This window comes from Podarcis gaigeae (assembly GCF_964106915.1).
Source record: "Podarcis gaigeae genome assembly, chromosome: 3".
Taxonomy (NCBI): domain Eukaryota; kingdom Metazoa; phylum Chordata; class Lepidosauria; order Squamata; family Lacertidae; genus Podarcis; species Podarcis gaigeae.
Genome location: NC_139680.1, coordinates 77,169,162 through 77,192,491, shown reverse-complemented (window position 1 = coordinate 77,192,491; position 23,330 = coordinate 77,169,162). Strand labels below are relative to the sequence as shown.

Here is a 23,330-nt window from a genome sequence, read left to right as displayed (position 1 = left end):
CTAAGAAATTTCAGGTTGCACCAAGGGCTACTGGGGGAAAAAGAAGAAGTATAATGGTCATTCCCTATTTTTTAAAACTATAGAACCTGACTGTTACTCAGCCCTATGCAAAACACATGGATCCTGTGTGAGATCAAGGACAAAAGGAAAGAGAAAATGATTATCATATTAGCAAAGTGGGGAATTACATAAAAAATGTGTTGCTAAAAATAGTGTTGCGCCAAAATTATTTCATCTATACATAGTGGCATAATACATATGGCAAATGTAAAGTTTTGGGAGCATAAATTTGTTACTTATTAGGTATCATTGTTGATTGCTGTGGCATATGCAAAATGTTAGATTAGAGAAGTGAAAAATGTAGCTAAGATTGTGCTTTTTCTTGGAAGTTTGAGAATTACTTTTAAGCTCTGAACTATCTGAAGAATCAACAGAAGCCAATTCACCTAGTGTTACCCAGTGGTTGCCTGACATGTTGTACTTTGAAGTTTTTACCTCTTTGTGTTTCCCCATTCCCACAATCAATCAGTATATCAATTTCATGAAATAAATAATTCAAACTATTACTGCAACTGTAAAAATAATTAGATTTTTTTTTTAAGAACAAGCTTAATATGTTCCTTTAAATACTCATGCTTGGGCAATGATTGTCCTGTTCAACACTGCAAGTAAGATGGAATTGCATATTCCACCACTGCAAAATTCAGAAGCTGCTCAGTAAATCATCTGGTCTCAAAAGTGCTCAGACCATTCTCTCTGTACTTGAAAAGGGGCTTGCTGAAGCAAATTCTTCTGCCCATTACTAGCTATAAAACAGAACAATTAAACCCACCGGCAATTTATCGCTACAATTCTTTTCTAGTTATACTTTCATGAACAATCAGTTATCTAGAGACTTGTATTACAGCCAAGCTGAAAGGTCTATTCTGTAATCACATATTCATTCAACAACATCACATTCAGGTCCAAAGGTAGCTCAGATCCAGATATATATGAGAATGCATTCCAGTCACTGCATGTTTAATTTTTTTGTGCATAGACATTTTGAACTACATGTAATAACCTTGGTTCCTCAAAGCCCAAATAAAAACATAGACGCTGGGATTTAAAACTGGGACCGCAACATTATTGATCCAAATTGAAGTCAATCCAATTCATACTGCAAACATTCCTGTCAACTATCCTGTTACCCAGCAATGAGACCATGCTACCTTGTGCCCAGGGATCAATCCAAAGCCACAACTGGCATTACCAGACAGTTCCTAATTTTACAATTCAAGACATTTCAATATGTTCACCTAAATTGAAGAAGAAATCCATATGTAAGTAGTCTTAGGGATTAGAGAGTTTTGAAAAGAAATAAGATACAACAACATGAAGAAGAGAGAGAGGAATCAGAGCACAACACTGATTTTCTGCAGGATGATGGGCTCCTGTTTTTTGAAGTTTCATCCCTACTTCCTGCGCCTGGGCCTTGAGCAGATGGCTAAACAAGCACAACTACTTACTGATTGGTTTCAGGAATTGCCAACATGATATGTTGGAGAAAAGCTAATACATTTCCTTCTCTTGAGTTCTATGTCTAAGTTCACCCCTAAAAGCTGAGCTGTTTTATTTGATCTTTTCTCCAGACAAGATGTCTGCAGTTTCTCTCTCTCATCTCCACTCATCCTGTAAATAGTTTCTGAATGAATAAAGTCTTTGAACTCCAGAAACTGCAAGTCATTATTCCAATATGATTCACCCATCTTGCAAGTTCTGCTAACATGGCATCCATGGGCACACTTGTGCACACAGAAGTTAATTGCTATTCTCTTAAAAACCCTTCCTTTGTAACATGAAAGGTTAATATATTTAAGACACAGTGAGTGAGGATAGAAATGAGTTACATTCAAATGATGGCATCATTTTCTATCCTCTGCCTACTTAAAAAACCACACAGAATGTTTGTAATGTTGGATGAGCTGGTATCAGAAACTAGTTGTTCGTTTTCTGCCTTTTGATTGGGAACATTTGATTGAGACATTACACTGCTGTTGAAATCCTTGTGTAGTATCTGTTTCTCAAACTTCACAGAAAAGCATGAAGAATTTGTCTGAACTTACATAACCCTTGGATGAGAAAATGCCCATTAGTTTGTCCCACATTTTCCCAACTATGATTTACTGATTCAGACAGCTTATTTTTACAGCAGATTTCATTATGCCATTTGCCTTTTTCTGGACCCAAGATAATTGTACCTGCAAAGCTTTTCTGTCATTCACAGAACATGATTCCAACACACTTAATCATTTTTCTCTCTATGAAGACAATCTCAACAAGAACAGCTTCAGTACACAATAGTGGCAAAATTGAATTGTATTTTAAAATGTTTATTCCTCATAGCAGGCTTGAATCCAAATTTCTTTGCCAGATACATTTTTAACTACCACAGGACTTGAAAGTTGTTAAACTGGATGGCTAGGAAACAATTTGAAAAGTGTATTTTTCATGTGGTAGGTGCAAAAATCTGATGCACACACCACAATCTTTGGTGAGAGACTCTAGGGGACCAGTGCATATTCAGGGTTCAGTTTCAGTGGAATGAAGGTCAATGCAAACTGTGGTGTCTTTAGGATACTGTATATGGTTTTATTTACTCATATATGCAACCTGAATATAGGGTGAAGGGGCTCATAGCATTAACATTAACTTTGTCATTAAGTTCCTAGTGAGTTCCCCAAGACACAGCTCTGGGTCCAGGACACAGCAAGACAAGCCTCTGTGGCTTCAGCCTCCAGCATCAGTCAAACTCTCTCTCTCTCTCTCTCTCTCTCTCTCTCTCTCTCTCACACACACACACACACACACACACACACACACAGCCCCCACATCACTTGGCCTATTGTTCTCTATCCTTGGATGTCATGAATCCAGCCCAGTGGGTGGGGAAAGGCAGGCTTAATTTTAGGGGCTCCTGCAACTTTCTTGCAGCCTATCTTTCACTAGAGCTAGTACTCTCCATCCCAATTTACCTAAGGACGGAAATTTCAGCCATGCTCTCAAAGTCCTAATATTATTCAACAGAATGCTCATGCAACACAAGCAATCAGGCTGTGAAAGGCAAAGCAGAATTTGGAATGTCAGTATTTACAATACAGTACTGGAGATTGGGGGGACGCAGGGGGCGCTGTGGGTTAAACCACAGAGCCTAGGACTTGCTGATCAGAAGGTCGGTGGTTTGAATCCCCGCGACGGGGTGAGCTCCCGTTGCTTGGTCTCTGCTCCTGCCAACCTAGCAGTTCGAAAGCACGTCAAAGTGCCAAAGTGCAAGTAGATAAATAGGTACCGCTCCGGCGGGAAGGTAAACGGCGTTTCCATGCGCTGCTCTGGTTCGCCAGAAGTGGCTTAGTCATGCTGGCCACATGACCCAGAAGCTGTATGCCGGCTCCCTCGGCCAATAAAGCGAGATGAGCACCACAACTCCAGAGTCAGTCACGACTGGACCTAATGGTCAGGGGTCCCTTTACCTTTACTGGAGATAGGGGCACAGCTTGCCTATGAAGCAGGTGAAGATTTGGGCACAACATTTGGCTCAGATCTTTCTCTTGTCCATGCTGATTTCTCCAGTGTATACTTCATTTACTTACTTTTTTATTTATTTACCGTACACTGCAGGTACCAAGCCCCAATAATAATAAATGAATAATAATAAATTTTCTTTATATCCCGCCCTCCCCAGCCGAAGCCGGGCTCAGGGCGGCTAACAACACTAAAACAGTGCAACATTATAAAAACATTATAAGAATTAATTAAAATCAAAATTGATGGCAACCATAAACTAAAGCTTTGTAAAGATTGCCAAAGGAGGGAGTCAGACTGCACCCTGACCAAAGGCCTGCTGGAACAGCTCTGTCTTACAGGCCCTGCAGAAAGATGTCAAGTCCTGCAGGGCCCTTGTCTCTTGTGACAGAGCGTTCCACCAGGTTGGAGCCGCAGCCAAAAAATCCCTAGCTCTAGTTGAGGCCAGCCTAACCTCTCTGTGGCCTGGGACCTTCAAGATGTTTTTATTTGAAGACCGTAAGTTCCTCTGTGGGGCATACCAGGAGAGGCGGTCCCGTAGGTATGAGGGTCCTAGGCCGTATAGGGCGTTAAAGGTTAAAACCAGCACCTTAAACCTGATCCTGTACTCCACCGGGAGCCAGTGCAGCTGGTATAGCACCAGATGAATGTGATCCCGCAGCGAGGACCCTGTAAGGAGTCTCGCTGCGGCATTCTGTACCCGCTGGAGTTTCTGGGTCAGTCTCAAGGGCAGCCCCACGTAGAGCAAGTTACAATAATCCAGTCTGGAGATGACCGTCGCGTGGATCACAGTGGCTAGGTCAGGGCGAGAGAGGTAAGGAGCCAACTGCTTAGCTTGGCGGAGATGAAAAAATGCCGCCTTTGTTATAGCTGCAATCTGCGCCTCCATGGAGAGGGAGGTATCGAAGATTACACCCAAACTCTTAACGGACGGTGCTAGCACTAATTGCACCCCCGCAAGAGATGGGAGTTGCCCCCTCAATCCCATATCGTCCCGTTCCAGCCAGAGCATCTCTGTCTTCAAAGGATTTAACTTCAACCGGCTCCCACGTAACCATCCAGCCACAGCTTCCAAGCATCTGATCAGTGTATCTGGGGCCGAGTCAGGATGGCCATCCATCAACAGATAGAGTTGGGTGTCATCAGCATACTGATGGCAGCCCAGCCCAAAACTCCGGACAAGGGTGAGGCAGGGCCAGTTTCCCCTCCTGACCACTTGGATGAGACATGACTTGCTCCCCCTAACCCACCCACAACTCTTCTAAGACCAGGATGGAGTACATGAATGGCGAAACCGGCAAGTAAAGAGCTTTCTCTTGAACACTTGACATTCTGGCTTCTTGGGTCACTGCAGCCTGCTCCATCTTTGTCTTGAGTCAGTAACATCGGTGGATCAGGGTTCCCACAAGGCTCTGCCGCTCTGTTTTTCTGTGCTTTTTTTGTACATAATAGTTGTATTTTAATAGCTGCAAAAAGTGAGCCTGTCCAAAATGTTGCCTGTGCAGCTTTGAAGAGCTCTTGACTGTTATCTTGTTAAGCACAGCAGCAGAGGTGTTTGGGTTAAAAAAAAAAAAGCAGCTAAAAGCTTCATTCAAGTTTTACTTTAAAATCCTATATTTTGCTCTGCTTTAACAAAAACCAAACAAACCCAAAACATTCTAGACAGTGTCATGTTTTAAGGCCTACCAATACCAAAGACCTGTGAGCTAATGTTTGGATAAGCAGGAAATTCTAGTTAGAAGATTTCATTTGTAGGGCCATGCAAGAGCCCAGAATTAAATCAGATGATTATGTTCAGATATTTGAGGTTATTGTCTCAATTATGTTTTATAATGGGACTCCATGATAGCCTGGTTTTTCTTCTTCTTCAGAATGTCTGGAGGGCAAAGTTATATATTCAGATAGAAATGAATAATTTTCTTTTTCTAAAAGCAGCTACAGGGAGGGGGAAGTTTGGATCAGGGCTATAGCACAGGGTGAGAGGGTTCTGCTAATCATTTCACCCACAACTCTTATCAGAATTGCTCTCTAGGATTGCTATTAATGGCAGAGGTAAAACCATAAAGGTGCCATATTGTGAATGCTTTTCCTTGCATGGACAGCAGCAGCTCAGGGTTGTGGTAGGGGGCACAGCACAGTGGGGTAGTTGGGAGAAATGGGTTCCTCTCCCCCTGCAGTCCTGATCCTAATAGGGGATGAGTGAGATATGCCTGTTTTTGGAAAAAGAAAATTACACTGAAAGATCCAATCAGAAATCTCCCACATGACGTCTTGTTTGGTCCTGAGATTAAGAAACAAACGAGATTTACAGGAAATGCAAATGTGCTTGGGTATACAGGGAAAAAACCCTATTGTTTTAAAGTGTGAATTGCTTAACTAACATTTGAAACCTATAATAAGAGGGATGTGCAATCCCAGATTGGGAACAATGGTATCTCTTTTTGTCAAATGGATTTCATTTCATCATGAACATCAGAAATTTAGTAGCTCTTTTGATTTACCATTAATAAAAGATGTAAACATAGCCTTGCTCAGGCATTATTCTATGTGGCTTGACAAATTCGGGGTAGGGTGGGGTGGGGACAACACAGGGATACATTCACCAGCCCCGTCCTAAATCTGTGTATGTGTCATTCCTGCTCATTTTATCCCCAACCTTCCTACTTGGAGCAGGAAACACTAAAGGGGGTTTCTAAGCATGCTTGAATGTGCTTAGAAGCCTTCTTGCAGCTGGAACCCCTGATAACGAAAGAACCCTCAAGAAGTCTTCCTTTGTGGAATGGCATATTCTAATGCAGAAAACAGTGCTCTGTTAAGTGCCATATGGAATCCTCATTTTAATTCCATTTCCACCTGAGAAAGGATCAGCAACTTTGCAGCAGCATTAAAAGGCAGCAGTGTGGAAGCAGCCTTAGCTTTTGAGATTTTAATTGTGAAGCTCAAACTTTTCTCTGGTGCTACTGTGTACATAAAGGAATGGCACCCTTTCCCCAAAATTGACTCTGTTGCACCACCTACTGCCTCATTACTTCCTCTTTCTGAAACAAGGTACCTTATGTGACTCTTATTTTTCTAAACTCTTTGGAAATTGAAGTCCCCAGTCTCTTCCTATGTGATGTGAAGAATCTGATTGGCAAGCACAGCTACCCGAAAATATACATAGGATAGGACTATTTGTCTGTGTTTGGTAAGGATAGCTTAGAGGTACCTGAGAAGATCCCTCTGCAAGTACAACACGCAATTAGCAATCAGACCAATGCATCCTTTGAATGACCTCTAGTTCAAAACTGTGGCTGCAGTGTTGATGCAGCAATAAACACTCACCTACAGCCATGCAACGGGTTTCGGCAGCAGATGCTGGAGAGAAGCAAGGGAAGAGAGCATGAAGCTGAGACTCTAGGACTAACCACCAAGCTCCAGAAACAGATTAATAAAGCTTTATGGAATTTTTACAGGCAGCCCAGGACATGGTTTTCTTACTTGGCCCTATTTTATTTATTTCTTTAAAGTCATTGCTAAACTGCTTACCAGTTTAAAATATCTCAAAATACAACATACAAACAATAACAATGTCATAAAAAACAGTAAAACAGTATTATAAAAGCAGAAAATCAGTAATAACATGGTGCAGTCTTAGAGGGAAAAGTGGGCACTGTTCAACTGCAGCAGCTGAAACATGTTTTAGGTTGTGCTGTTTTTCTTTTCATTTTTGCTTTGCCTTAAAAGTCTTGTTAAAAAGTCTTGTTAAAATCATGTTGCCAGTAATATTCCCTTTATGCTTTGCAAAGTTGTTTTACTGACATTAATCCTTGCTAAATCTCTCCAGGCAACTATAGGGCCTCTGTTAAAAACTCATTTATCATTATAAACTCATTTATCTTCGGTAGCTAATTTGCATCTTTTTGCATTGTGCATCTTTGCTGTCCAATTAGTTAGCTGTTCTTATTACTCACAGCTTATTTGTAGTGTGGTTTGTGCAACTGCCAGATGGATTACTGGGGGCTACTTCACATATTACAGTTCTCCTTTATGTGAGGCACTGCTGTGTACTAAACTGCAGCTTTGAAACCATGTAAAGCTCCACAAATGCATTCTCACCTGGAAAATGTTAATATATGAAACAGTCCTTACAAGTTGAACATGGTTATACATAAGAAATAAATTTGCCCAAACAAACCCTATAATGTATTCCACATAGAACCATAATTTATGTTAGTCAATTTTCTTAACTAAATATATGAAAGATCCATAACTAGTGTTATTTACTCCCAAGTGATTATCATACAATAACATGTCCGCACAAGCCAATTCTGTAAACCCAAAGAGCAAAGTGCTAAATTTTATCCATGCCTGCTATCTAATGCACTACCACCAACACTTTTCTTCAAGACAAGACAAAACATAGCAGACAATAAAAGTTAGTTTTTGATATATTCTGCCGCCGGAAGTAAGACATTCACCTCCCTCCTGGGTAAGAATAGTCTCCCTGCCCCCCCAAACAACATACACAGATACACACACTTCTGAAAAAGAGGCTGAAGAAGTTAAACACCAGCATGCAAACCATGAATATAAGATGTTGTTTCTGCTTGGAAGGATAATCTCATTTCTGAGCTCTACTAAGGTGCACACAGTGAAATAAATGATTATGGACTTGAATAAGTAAGGAGCAAAGGCACATTAATGGCTTTTCATGTTGGAAGTAATTTACAAAGATGCCGACATATCTAGAGGCTATCACTGCTGTATCAATCTACAAAGAAGGCACATTAATCTCTCCCCAAACTTCCACATTCATTTTCTGTTTTGTCCATAATATGAAGATGCCTTTTCAAAAGGGGTGTTCATTAATTTGGGAATGCATACTGCAGTATTTTGTGTTTCTCTCTTGGAAGATTTGGATTAATTGAAATCAGTGAAATGTAGAAGAGTAAGTTAGAGAGTGTAATGGCAATTACGTTCACCTGATCCCAAGAAGAAGCAAGCTAGAAAAGATAGTTTGATGTAGCTGTGAATAAGAGAAGGATGCTGTCTGAATGACTTCCCCAATGTGTGGTGTCCTCCAATTAAAAGGTCCATGATGTGGGATAACACACTCACTGGCATTTTAATGGGGAGCACTGAGTGCATTTTTAGGACCAGGGATACTCACCTGAGCAACCCCATGCTAAAACTGAACAGAAAATGCACTAAATAGTGAATTGTGGCAAGTTGTTATATCACACTACTAGGAGCTTCATGCTGCAGTGCTGAAGAATATTCTCTCTCTCATTTAGCCACAGGCAAGATGTGGGATTTTGCCACAGCAACTGGGGAATAATGAGGAGTGGAACGAAATGTCTCGCGTTTACTGCTTGTTTCCAGTTCAAGCATCCCACCCCCAAACCAGAGGAGTGGGTGGATGATAGAAAGCCTCAGAAAAGTCTCATGAGACTAGGCAAGTAGACAAAGCAATGGCAGATGAGATTCTGTGTTGATGTATGCTAAGTGATGCACACTGGGGGAGGGAGAAAACAACCCCCATCACATTTGCACAATGTTGTGTCCTGAATTAACTACTGCAGCTGAAGAAAGAAACAGATGGCTCCCTGATCAACAATTGTTCAACACAGGCACAACGTTGAATTTTGGGGTGATGCAACCCGGATTTGGTGGATCACTCTCATTTTGTTACAGTGTCTCCAGTTTTCAGCAGAATCAAGTGGGGTTTTTTTAGATGCTGCTGACACCTAGGTGTGCGCTTCAGTTAATAAATTCCAGAGAGCTGCTTTGTCTTTTCTGAGTCAATTTTTGGAAGTGGTGGTCAGATGGTCAGAATGAAATCTTAATTCAGACAAATCAGATGTGATACTTGTAGGGTCTTCCTCTGAATCTTTAAGGAGAATGTTTACATATCAGTAATAATTTGTCCATTGGAACAGATGTAGGGTCTGAGAGCTTCCCTTGGCATGCCTTTGGATAAACAGGTAGCTACAGTAACTAGGAGAACTTTCCGAAAGAAAAGTAGTATTAGGTCCCATCTGCACTATACATGTAAAGTATTATTATACCACTTTTGCCCCGGAAAGGTCACTTCGGTGCTGCTAACATAGTGCTTTGACTTCACCCCTGGAGGTGCACTCCATTGTCTCTTGAAATGGGTGGATGTCAACAGCAATACCAATTTAACAGTCATTGTTTCCTTCAAAGAATCCTGAGAACTATAGTTTGTTAAGGGTGCTGAGAGTTGTCAGACCCCTATTCCCCTCCTAGAGCTACAATTCCCAGAGTGGTTTAACAATCAATTTCTCTTCTCTTGAACTATAGTTCCCAGGATTCTTAGGGGGGAGCTATGACTGTTTAAAGTGTTATGATACTGTTTTAAATGTATAGTGCAGATGAGGTAAAGTCTCTTGCAGCAAAAACAAAATAACTTGTGGACTCTAACCCACTTTTTCAGATGCAACTGAAAGTAAGCTTTAGTCCATATGCCATAATCAATGTATTAGTTTTTAAAATGCCAGAAAACTCTGTTGTTTTAGACGAACTTTGTAATTTCTGTTGACTCTGTTAATTGGACAAACTTTTTCCTTTGACACGGGAAGTCTTGCTAAGTTGTATTCGTAACCTTCAGGCATGGTTGCTGTAATGCACTATATATGAAGCTGCCCCTGGAAACATCTTGAAAGCTTTAGCTAGTACAAAATGCAGTTACATGTCTCCTAATAGATATTGGGAGATACAAATATATACAGCTCCTACTGCATATTTCACTAGCTACCATTCATTCATTCATTCATTCATTCATTCAAGGTGCTGGCAATAACCTTTGAAGCCCTTCATGGATTTGGCCTTTCATATCTCCAAGACAATCTCTCTTTGTATTATCTACCCAGGCCAACTTCAGTCCTCTAATCAGTCCCTGCTTCGTGGACGTGTCCTGCATGAAATGAGAAATGTTGCAGTTAGAAGTTAAACCATCAGCTGCTCCAAGGCTGTGGGATTTCAACCTGGGAGCATCTCTTGCAGGTTTTGGGGAGAGATTATAAGGGAGACTAAGGTCCGTATAGTTAAAGCCATGGTTTTCCCAGTAGTGATGTATGGAAGCAAGAGCTGGACCATCAAGAAGGCTGATCGCCGAAGAATTGATGCTTTTGAATTATGGTGCTGGAGGAGACTCTTGAGAGTCCCATGGACTGCAAGAAGATCAAACATATCCATTCTTAAGGAAATCAGCCCTGGGTGCTCACTGGAAGGACAGATCGTGAAGTTGAGGCTCCAATACTCTGGCCGTCTCATGAGAAGAGAAGACTCCCTGGAAAAGACCCTGATGTTGGGAAAGATGGAGGGCACAAGGAGAAGGGGACGACAGAGGACAAGATGGTTGGACAGTGTTCTTGAAGCTACAAACATGAGCCTGACCAAACTGCGGGAGGCAGTAGAAGACAGGAGTGCCTGGCATGCTCTGGTCCTTGGGGTCACAAAGAGTCGGACACGACTAAACGACTAAACAACAACAACATAAGGCAGACCTACTTGGCTTTCTTTTTAGGTTGGCTCATTTGCTGGGAGTTTCCCCCTTGATTGCTGTTCATTGCCTTCTTTGTACTGCCAGATTTGATGAAGAGGGCCAGATTTGATGAACATGTGTGAGGGCCAACCACAGTTGTTGACCTTTTTTTAGGATTGAAGTTGTTGAGCTTTTTTAGGATTTTACCACAAGGGCCGGATTAAACCAGACTTTGGACATGCCTGCTATATAAACCTTCTTGAGCTTCAAAAGAACAAATGGTACCATGTCTTGCCTTGGTAATGAACTGGATGAGAGCTAGCAAACTAAAACTCAATCCAGATAAGACTGAGGCCCTCTTAGTGGGTGGTTTCCTAGACCAAATGGGTGGGAGATTGCCTGCTCTTGATAGGGTTACACTTGCTCTGAAGGAGCAGGTTCATAGCTTGGTTTTGACCTATAAAGCCTTAAATGGCTTAGGACTGCAATACCTCAAGGACCACCTCTTTCCATATGGCCGCCTCTTTCCATACCTCTGGGTATGAGGCGATATATAATTCAGTAATAATAATAATAATAATAATAATAATACATTCTCAACTTGAGTGCAGTGAATATCTTGTACAACAAATTATGTCAAACCAGGCATATTATAGCTCTGTATTGTTTGATTGTTGAAATTACTGTTGTCTCTCAAAAACAAAACATAATCGTAAAAAAAAACAATAGCACATCTTCTCTTGAGTAAGATGATTTTCCAGAATTACTGAGGTTTCTGTTTCTATGAGACTATCAAAACTTACCAGGGGTTAAAGCTAAAAAGACATAACTAAGAGTAATTCATAAAATCCTTGGATATACAGTAAGCTGCATTTCCCCCCTATCCAGGATGACAGCCAGATTTGAGTGTGCTTGTGGCAAAATGATAATTACACTCTCAGTCAGAAGATACAAATTGAAAGGAGGCATCCTGCCATCTTCTACTCAACTAACTTTTGCCATTTGCCAGCTACATTTACAATAACATTCTAACAGCACCAAAAAAGTCTCATTGAGTTCTGTGGATATTAATTACTCCCAGGTAAGTGGGTATAGGATTGCACCCTAAATTAGTTCTTGCTTTTGGTGGAGAACTCTCAAGGACAAGCCCACTTGAAACTGAATTGTCAGTGAAGATTTAAAAAAACACAATCAGTTACACACAAATTTGAAGAACGTTTAACATTTCTTGAGCTAAGAACCACCTGAAAGGGCACACCTCAAGCTTTACCTGTCTTTTTAAAATAAAATAAAAACCATCTTCATCTGAATCCACTAATGTAGAATTTGTATTTTATGGATTCCTGTGTCTCATCACCACTCTGAACATCTTGAAAATCCTGCATGATCCAGGTGACTTACCCCTCTCTTCAAGTCTGAAACCTCCCTTTATGAACTGTAAAGGTAAAGGGACCCCTGACCAGTAGGTCCAGTTGCGAACGACTCTGGGGTTGTGGCACTCATCTCGCTTTACTGGCCGAGGGAGCCAGTGTTTGTCCGCAGATCAGGGTATTTAGCTCATCTCCCTCAACTTGGTGTTCTCCAGATAACTTTGGATTGCAATTCCCATTGGGTGTTGTTGTTTTTTTTTTAAAAGGTAGGTAAGGTAAAGGACCCCTGGACAGTTAAGTCCAGTCAAAGGCAACATGGGGTTGTGGCGCTCATCTCGCACTCAGGCCAAGGGAACCGGTGTTTGTCCACAGACAGCTTTCCGGGTCATGTGGCCAGCATTCTGGCACAACTAACACCGTGATGGAAGCCAGAGCACACAGAAACACTGTTCACCTTCCTGCCACAGTGGTACCTATTTATCTACTTGCACTGGCATGCTTTCGAACTGCTAGGTTGGCAGGAGCTGGGACAGAGCAACAGGAGCTCACCCCGTCACAGGGATTTGAACTGCCAACCTTCTGATCAACAAGCGCAAGAGGCTCAGTGGTTTAGACCACCTGCCCTCCCATTAGCCCCACCCAGTATCTGGGGGACACCTGGTTGATGATGGCTGGTTTTCATTACAAAAATAAATTTCATGTATTTTTTGATATGCTACTTTCAAATTGCTTCCCTTCTTCTTTAACCTTTTACCTTATAGTTTTTGGCTTCCAAATGACAACCTGGGCTTGTTTTGTGCTTTGATACCCCAAAGATAATTATCCCGCACATTAGTGTCTTATTCAACCTACAGGAGAGATGAAAGTGGAGGTGAAGAGACCACAGATCAGGCTTTGCCCTGCAGTAACTGGGCAGCGTTTGCACTTCTCTATCTGTCTCTCCAATATACTTCCTTTTTTTTTTTTAATGACCTGCTGCAGAGATTTGTTGTACTCTTGTATAATTGAAAGAGACAATTTGATAATATCAATGATTGCCAACGTGTCCTATTCACAAGAAAATGTAGAGTGGCAGGAAATATCACTACAACAGCAGATTCGTTGAAGTTGCATACAAACTGTGCTGCACTACTAACATGGAAATGGAACAAGTGCTTAGGAACCCAATACTCATCTCTTCTATTATGCAGCTTGAAGCGTGGGGCGGGGGGGGGCGGGAATCTGATGGTGGAGTTGGGTGGCATTACTAGACATGGCATCCTACATACAGGACACGGGTGGCACTGTGGGTTAAACCACAGAGCCTAGGGCTTGCCGATCAGATGGTCAGCGGTTCAAATCCCCGCGATGGGGTGAGCTCCCATTGCTCAGTCCCTGCTCCTGCCAACCTAGCAGTTCGAAAGCACGTCAAAGTGCAAGTAGATAAATAGGTACCGCTCTGGTGGGAAGGTAAATAGCGTTTCCGTGCACTGTTCTGGTTCGCCAGAAGCGGCTTAGTCATGCTGGCCACATGACCCGGAAGCTGTACGCCGGCTCCCTCGGCCAATAAAGCGAGATGAGCGCCGCAACCCCAGAGTCGGCCATGACTGGACCTAATGGTCAGGGGTCCCTTTACCTTTATTCTCAGAAAATCAGCGGCTGCTCTTTTGTTAACCACTGTATCCTTACATCTTTTCTTCCAAGACCAATGAATTAAACATGGACACGCCATTTACAACAACCAATGCAGGCGAGAATGTTTCCGTGAATGGCTCTAACTAAGGGTGGCATGCTAAACTAGCCAGTCAAAGAACCAATTTTAATTAACTTCCAGCAGCTCATCCTAAATATACCATCCCATTTCATTTTAAAAATAGCTATTGAGATGACTTTCACAAATGTAAATTCAGTGGCACAAAAGAAAGGGCAGGTGCCCTTGTCTAAATCTGAGCTGTGCTAATTTTGGATTACTAAAGGCGGTCTTGGTTAGGAGAATGCTGCTCTTGTGACCTGTGTAGTAGAAAAAAATCACTTATCAAAACCTTCATAAAAGCTGCACTGGCAATAGACATTCAGAATAATTGCTTGGCAATTAACATTTGGTGGTATTTATGTTCCATAGAGATATTTCTTGCGGTACTGGAAATCTGAATAACATTATTCTGTTCACATCATAATTTTCTCATAATCTCAGTGCCATCTTTTATAAGGGAGCTTTCATGTCTTGCATTTAAATAATAGATTTTTTGTCCCCAACTCTGACCTTTGCATTTATCCTTTGTTATCTTAAATTAGGTTCTTTCAAGCAGAGGTGTAACTTGTAATGACTCACTGTTTGCAGACCTACCACACAGGAAGACATTTATAACTCCTGCTTAGCAACAGTAAAGATGATATATTAAGATCATTTTGTTAATGCTCAAATGAACCTTATCCACAAATGAGATCGGTGCTTAAGTTCAGAGGCACACTAAGCTTTTGCACGACAGATTTAAGGTTTTCCTCCTCTAACCTTGAGAGATTTACAGGCTAAGATCATAGCAAGCTGCCACAAAAACCACTTGTTATGATGCAGCAACTTTTCATAGAATTGTAGAGTTGGATGGGACCATGGAGTCTTCTAATCCAAACCCCCCTGTATGAACTTAAAGCTAGAAATCTGGATGAACTATGGGCTGCCAATGTCCATGGGCACACCCACAGATGCCTTCCCTGGTACCCACAACACCCTGTCCCTTCTGTCCCATCCCACCCCACAAATTAGACATGAAATGTCATTTATTGTATTCCATTTATGAATCACTTCTCATGAGGCACTCCAAAGCAATAAACAATATAATGAACATGTATAAAACTCTCTCTCTCTCTCTCTCTCTCTCTCTCTCTCTCTCTCTCTCTCTGTGTGTGTGTGTGTGTGTGTGGAATTAAAGCAATTACACACATACACAGGTAAAAAGGTAAAGGTAAATGACCCCTGCACAGTTAAGTCCAGTCAAATGTGACTATGGGGTTGCAGCGCTCATCTTGCTTCAGGCCGAGGGAGCCAGCTTTCCGGGTCATGTGGCCAGCATGACTAAACCGCTTCTGGTGCAATGGAACACTGTGACAGAAACCAGAGCACACTGAAATGCCATTCACCTTCCCGCTGCAGCAGTACCTATTTATCTACTTGCACTTTTGTGCTTTTGAACTGCTAGGTTGGCAGAAGCCGGGACAGTGCAATGGGAGCTCACCCCATCGCCCTTTTGATCGGCAAGCCAAAGAGGCTCAGTGGTTTAGACCACAGCGATACACACACACACAAACACACACACACACACACACACTATAGCCACTAGAAAGCTTTTCTCAAAGGGTTTGTGGGGCTAGAGGGGATACTGTGTGTATTTGGGTACATGTGTACACGATACTTTTTCTAATTTAAATTGGCTGCAAAAGGTTGGCAACCCCTGGATTAGGCCCTTAGAAGTTGCTGGCTGAATGGAAATAAACAACAAATGTAACTTTCCCCACAAGTTATTCAGTTATTCTTCAAGGTTTATCTGGCATGGCTAGTTAACAATGCCTACTTTGTTGCTCAGGTCCTCCTCCACAGTAGATCACTTTAGCTGACTAACTGGAAGAGATAGGATTGGTCCACTCTGGTCCACACTTGACCCCTAAATTGGGACTTGGGCTTCATATCAGCTAAGCAAATTGGCATTCCATTTAAGAGTTGATTGACTTGGGCCAAACCCCATCTTGAATTGCCTAAGAAGCTGGCTCCTCGATTGGCCTTCATGTTCTACCCTGAGCGTGGCTTCTCCTGGGAGCAAATAAACATCATTCTCAACTCGTGGCACCAAGAAGGCATCATATTGATTATCAGTACATTCTGAAAGTGCTCTGTACCACCCACGCTCACATAAATCGATAGAACAGGATGGGATGTAACAGGACATATGTAAGTATGCATATCACAGCTCCACTGTGTAAAACTGTACTCATGTTATGCTCCTTTGACTTTCTTTCTGTACCTCGAGGACTGAACACTCACCCACGCCCCTAGTTAAGACTCTCTGTTTTATAGGGAGTACAGATGATAAACTGATCCTGAGCTACAATCAGTGTGTTGCTCCTGGCCTTGTCTTTCTGGGATCCTGAACACCAATAATCCGTTTCTTATTCCTGAAGGGTAATAATTGATCACCAAGGGTGCACTGCTTGGATGTCATGCGTTAACTTACACCTGCCTCTCCTTCCAGCACATTAAGTGTAAGCATCCATACTCCAGCAAAGATTTGCCACTTTCTACACTATTGCTGACTGGGGGGTGGTGGGGGTGGTGGTTCTAACTCCTATACATACGGCATCCATCTCTAAGGCATAACCGCAGCTCACTTAGGCTCAATTGCATGGGCTGGCACCAATGTGGTAGGGAGGAATTGTGCCAATACAGTGGAAGAATTATGTGGATCGTAACTAGTATTCTTGCAATAGTAATGTTATTGCAGTTTTCTTATCACTGTAGTTGAAGCTTGCATCACAATGCTATGTTTGCATATCCAAGGTCCACCCATTCCCAAAATACTGTATTCCTCGTGCATGGAGGCATGGCGGGTAGAAGTGTTAGAACGAGTGAAAAAAATGTAGTAGTGATCCACAACATGCTCAAGGACTGAAAAGAAAGAAAAACCATTAAAGAAGGGGTAACACAACCTTACTTCACACAACCCCATTGAACATGCAAACAGCAACACAGTGAACATAAAAAATATATACTCATAACTTGTACGCAAGATGATGTCTCCAAAATAAGTCTGGGAACCATACTTTGTTAAGGGTGCTGGGAACTGTAGCTCAATGAGGGGGGGAAACTACAATTCCCGTGATTCTTTGCGGGGGAGTTAAGTGATTTAAATGTGTGTTGGATTTAAATGTGTGGCATGGAAGTGTCATTGGCTCTTTAGGATGCAGTTAAAAACCTAACTGAAATTATATGTATACTGCTACATATAAAGCACTGGAATAGTCTAACTGGGACATTAGCAGATCATGGGTCTCTACTTACCCTTTTTTGAACTGGCCATAAAAAATATTAAAGACATTTATTGCATTAAATTATAACATGTTCCATGATGTTTCAGACAAAAGCTGAAACTACAAATACAAATAAAATTGTCTTTTATTCCAAGTCAGGCCTCTTAGACCACGTTTTTAATGTAAAAAAAACCAACCAATATAAGGTAACCATATTCTGAAAATTTTGCATTGGACTTTTATTTCTTCAGACTTTCACTGAAATGGAATAGAATTTAAATATGAATTTATTCATTACACCAATAGACTTGGAATGACTTTACATAATTATATGATTTATAGTCCTCAATAACCCTATTCAATCCAAAGACTTTCTCTAACAAGGGTGGTGTGATTAATAGTAAATGGAATACTGTTAACAATAGTATTTGACTTTAGAATTTGAAGTTCAATATACTGATTATGTTTCAGCAATATTAATGGACTTTTGTTAGGTCTCTGCAAATAGCAAACCCCTCTTCTTGCAAGATAGAACGATAGACTTTCCAAATGTAAAGGTTAATGAAAATGTGAGCAAAATAAAGCCCACGAATCAAAAGAGCACAGAGTTCTTTTCAATGAACTCTCCTTTCTTTTGAACGGCTAATTGGCAGGTGCCATGGCTGACTAACTTGCATATAATAAAAAAAAAGTGGGGGAGCAACCACCCTGGGAAGTCATGGTGCTAGGAAGAAAAAGGAGGAAGTACGGGTGTCCAGTCTTTACACCTGGTCATTCATCTGCACAAGATGTGAAGATTAAAGACTGCCTTGTCTTCTTTCTTCAAAAGCTGTCAACTTTTCAAAGAACAAATATCTGGTTCTTATAGCCAGGGCTCAGGTCATAAGACTCCTGTTGTCCAGTGACCACCACCCTTTGCCACAGAAGCAACTTGCCTGGTGAAGCAGAGTCACAAAGAAGGAGGAGGAGGAGGAGTTTGGATTTGATATCCCGCTTTATCACTCCCCGAAGGAGTCTCAAAGCGGTTAACATTCTCCTTTCCCTTTCTCCCCCGCAACAAACACTCTGTGAGGTGAATGGGGCTGAGAGACTTCAAAGAAGTGTGACTGGCCCAAGAAGCTGCATGTGGAGGAGCGAAGATGCGAACCTGGTTCACCAGATTACGAGTCTACTGCTCTTAACCACTACACCACACAAAGCTATCTTCCTGGCAGTGGGGTCATTGCTGCTGCTACCAGGACAGTGAGGGGTGAGAGGGGATGGCAGGGAGTCTGGTATATTGCAAGGCACCATGGCCTGTGTTGAGATCTGGGCAGTAATGGCTGCACTCTCCTCTCAGAGGCTCTGCTGCATCAAAATGCCAGCTTTACCTGAATCCATTTTTTTTTCATTTCAGCTTTGATCTTGATGAGAGTTTGTTTTCCCCCTCCACAGTTCCACTAACGGGATGCTGGACTAGATGGACCACTTGCCTCGTCCAGAAGGATCATCTTATGTTCCTTCATCTTATGTTCTTAATAATTTGAGTGTGTTCTATAAAAACTCATAAAAGTTGTAGCATTGCACTGTTACCTCCAGTGATTTGCTGAGAGGAAAACTATAATCTTTGCTTGGCACTTCATCCTGAAGAAGAATATTACGAACGGGAAGCTGTATTTAGTTATAGCTCATCTTGAGCCACAAATCTAACGATAAGCTGGGCGGAAAGGAGCTACAGCTAATGATGACATCAATCTTCACAAAAGCCCCAAGAGGCTTTATTTAAGTCTTTGAAACTGCATTTAGCTGCCCTGATGTATATGCACTTTCTATTAAAGCAATGTAAGGAGACGATGACTCATACTGCTCAGATCCCGCATCAGGATGACATTCATAATATAGTTGTGAAAATAAAATAATAGCTGCTTCATCCAGTGATAATATGTGGAACAACTGTTTCATTCATGCAAAACCACAGTGGATTTGTCACAGTGCATCTCGTGCAAAGATCAGTACTGGAAGCCACTGTGGAGCAGACAACGCAAATTCCCTGGTCCATATTTGGCCCCTCTAAACAGGACAGATGATTGTGCATCTCCTACCCATAATGGGCATCACATACCCTTACCAAAATGCTCTAACGCACAGCCCCAGAAGACAATCGTCTTTGGGGGCTGCAATCTCATGCAAGAGCACTGTGCCAACTATGGTGATGGTAGTGATTTTCAAATAGATTGTGGTGGTGGTGGTGGTTATCTGTGCTATTTTTCTAGAAAAAGAGGTGCCGGAACTCACAATGAATGCCTCCCTTGTTCTCTTTTAATGGCAATGATGCCCACCTGAGAGGTGCCAGAACTGAATTCCGGCTGGGAAAAAAAGCCCTGGTGGTTATCAAATAGTATACAGGTTATAATGAAAAAAGTGATTCACTGGGGGAAGAAGGAAGGTTTAAGAAGTTAATATGTCTGTGTGTGTGTGTGTGTGTGTGTGTGTGTGTGTGTGTGTTGACAATGAAAAATCAGTCTTTTGTTCATCAGCCTGGAACTGATGCAAAGGTTTTTTTGTAATTACACTCTAAGATAAGCTAAGAAGTGCTGTAGGCATACCGATGGTTGTTCTTACAAAGCAGTGAGTGCTTTATTGAAAAAACGGCATTACTTGATGGCCTCAGGTTGTTTTTACAGTTGCTGATGGCTTGCATTAATAATCATTGCCAATCTTATTTCCTTCTGAGACCTCCGTTTTTAATTATTGTTTTCATATAGAAAAGGATAAGAGAATGATCCTAGAAGCTGCAGAAATCTTCGCCTCTGGAGTAGCTCAAACTCATTCCTGGTTATTCTTCGTCCACTGTTATTGTCTATGTATAATAGCATTTATATGTTGTAGAAAACCAAGAAAAGCAGCCAAATAAACAATCAATGAAACCCAATAGATGAATTGTTTATTTGGGAAACTATGGCTAGGTCTCCTTTTTCTTGATGTCATAGTGTCTCCAGATGAAGCGTGTCCTTTCAGCAAGTCATGAGGTAATTTTGTCAAGAATGGAAATGAAAAAGTGATAATCCTACCATTTGACATATTCATTCAGATGTCCCAGCTACTTTAGGGTGGGAGACCTCATCTTATGTTAGCTCAGGCATCTGTATAAACACAGAGGTTAGCACGATCCAGCCAAAGTTGGCTGGGATTTGGGAACTTGTTTAACACTTTCCCATTAAAATCAATAAGATTTTTTTTAAAAAAATAAGTTTGGCCAGCTTGTATCCTGTGTTTGTTATTGGGAGGCATCTTTGTAGTGCACACTGTAACCTTTTCCCAAATACTTGTTTTGAAAGACTCTGATCACCCGTCAGTGATGTATGTCTTACTACTTTCCTGACTTTGAGCTGGAGTCAACCAAGTAGTTTTGGCAGTAGGATCCAGCACAAGGGCTCCCACCAGGGCTTCCCCACCATCACATACCCCCTCAATTTGCTTTGGGGAGTCAGGAGAACCCCTAGAACAGCACATGGAGGATAGAAGGGAGGTCGTTTTATCAGACCAGCAGAAATACTTGCACTGAAATAATATTTGTTTAGGATGATGTTGAATTTCTCCCAATAAATCAAGTGGTACAGATACAACACTGTCAATTCTGAGGATAATTTCACACATTAGTTTTCCAATGATCTTTACCTTTGTTCCAGAAAAGCATGTATCTTAAATTTAAAATGGGGGATTTAAAATGGGGTGGAGGGTGGAGAATGTACCTTTGTTTCAACCTTTTGTAAGTATTTTGCTTAGGTCTTGTTAGATCTCTGCATCCGTTCTAACTTCTTGTGCTGAGATGGTTGTTTGTGGGAAAATCTAATTGAGGGCAATGTAGTTCACCTACAGAACCGCTGCATCAGCACCATGTCACGAATAATTTTATTATGACAGCATCACAAAGTAAACCCACAGGCCACGTTCTCCTTGCAATTTTACACTGCGTTCAGCCACACTGGCTAATCCCTACAAGCAAAAGACAGGGGTGTACTGTTGTGCAGAGCCCAGTCTGACACAGATGTAGCAGGTCAGAGAACATGATACGGGTTTTATGATGACAGGAACTAGCTAAACTCCAATCCTGGATTTCTCATTTCTGTCATCCAGAAGCTACTTGTAGAAGGTCTGAAGAGCTACAAAACATAGTGCAAACTTGGTTAATGCAATCTGCTCCATGGTGTGAAATTGCTTCAGATTGTGAAAATGCACTGATTTATATGTACTAGTCATACAAGATTACAAGAACTCTTGGGGTGGTCTCAGATAGTCACGTTATTTTAAGTTAAGGTAACTCTTGATATGCAAGTCTTTCTTTTTAGTGACCATGTAAGATTGTCTGAAAGGTGGAATATAAATAGAAGTTAGTAAGGATTATGTGTTTTAGAACTACCAGTTTACAGAAATCCAAACATCCTTTGCTCCAGTGTCTGTGGTGGTGGGGAGATTGTGTGGTTCTGACAGCTCTGTTCTTGCTCACTGGCCCACCACTTGAGATGCCGGAATTGTTTTGTAAACACAGAGCACCCTCTTCTGCCTGCCAAATGTATGGCTGTGTGGAGGTGGCACCTGCAAGAGTCCCAACCAGTGGCAGCTAGTGGACTCAAAGCATTGATTGGTTTATTACGGCCATTGGCCCATATCTAAAAACAATACATCAAAATTTATCCATAAACAATACAATTTAAACAGTTCCAAGTTAAAACACCCCTATAAAACCAATTTTACTTCAATTTAGTAAACTATACACAATAAGCTCCCTCTATGTCAACCGCAATTAAAATCCCTCAGATTTTGGGGGGTATGCGTCTTAGTTCTGGCACTTATTGATGGTTCTTAAGTTTGGCTAAGCTGTCAGAGTCATACAGTGATCCATTTCTCCTCTTATGAAATAAGACATTTATCAGGTATCTAGCGACTGCAAGGGATCTACTTGAGTCTTCGTCGTTTAATAAGTATATTATTTGGGCTTCCTGAGGTCTGTCAGCTATTCTCGATAAATATGGGGCCAGAAACTTGGACCGTGAAGCTGAATGTATAGGACAACAGAAGATGGACTCAAAGCAAGTATTTCTAGGGTGGGCAGAGGGAAGGGCTGAATTGGCCCCTCTGCTATTGAATGATGGCAACAGATTCAATCTGGGTCCATTTGCTGCACCCTCTTCAGGCCAGCATACCAATCTGCACCAGACGCTGTGCATGACTGGGCTGCAAATGTGGTGGCTCTGCTTCTCCGCACAGCCCTGGTAGACTGCAGGGAAAGATTACACTCTTAGTCGTTACACAATATGCACATCTTCTTTGACATCTATTGAAATGAACACTGCGTAGCTTATTATTTAGAATGTATTTCATTCATTGTACAGCTACTTGTCTACTGCCTTGATCTGCAAAAGGGAGGGGTTTATAATTGGCAAAACATAGTTATTTTAAGCAAGCTGGGAGGGGGGGGAAACCTCTGCATGTGCACCAACTGTATGAGGGCATGGCTGCTATTGTATCAGGCCACAGGAAGACCAAAAGGAATTTTACTTTAAAGAGCTTGAGTCCCCTTTTTGAAGACTGGAAGTTCACAGTATGTTTTTCTGAAAGGCTCAGGTGCTTGCTGAGGTGCTCTTTGACCTCCTCCATTCTCCAGGCACCATCTTCAAGTCTTTGGATTTTGAATTGCCTATTTCTCTTCCCAAGGCTAAAATCTCTGACCTGACAAGATGCTAAACTTTCTTCATATTCTCTTCTTTCCCCACATCCACACAGCAAGTAGTGTGATTTTTTTTTTTGTATGAAATACACAGCATGATAAAAAAGCACTTTTTGGTGCTGGAACAAGATGCTACCAATTTGAGGGGGGGGGAGGTTGTAGCCCTGCTGTGTTGTGTAGCTTTGATTCTCCCCCTTCTTTGCTC

At 41.6% G+C, this 23,330-nt stretch overlaps 1 long non-coding RNA gene across 1 annotated transcript; it reads left to right on the top strand.

Annotated features, from left to right (window-relative positions):
- The first annotated feature begins 10,440 nt into the window (after nt 1-10,440).
- On the top strand, nt 10,441-12,676 carry LOC310842334. The gene is made up of 2 exons (XR_014563074.1): nt 10,441-10,569; nt 11,939-12,676. It is a non-coding gene; the product is annotated as an uncharacterized lncRNA (long non-coding RNA).
- The last annotated feature ends 10,654 nt before the right edge of the window (nt 12,677-23,330 follow it).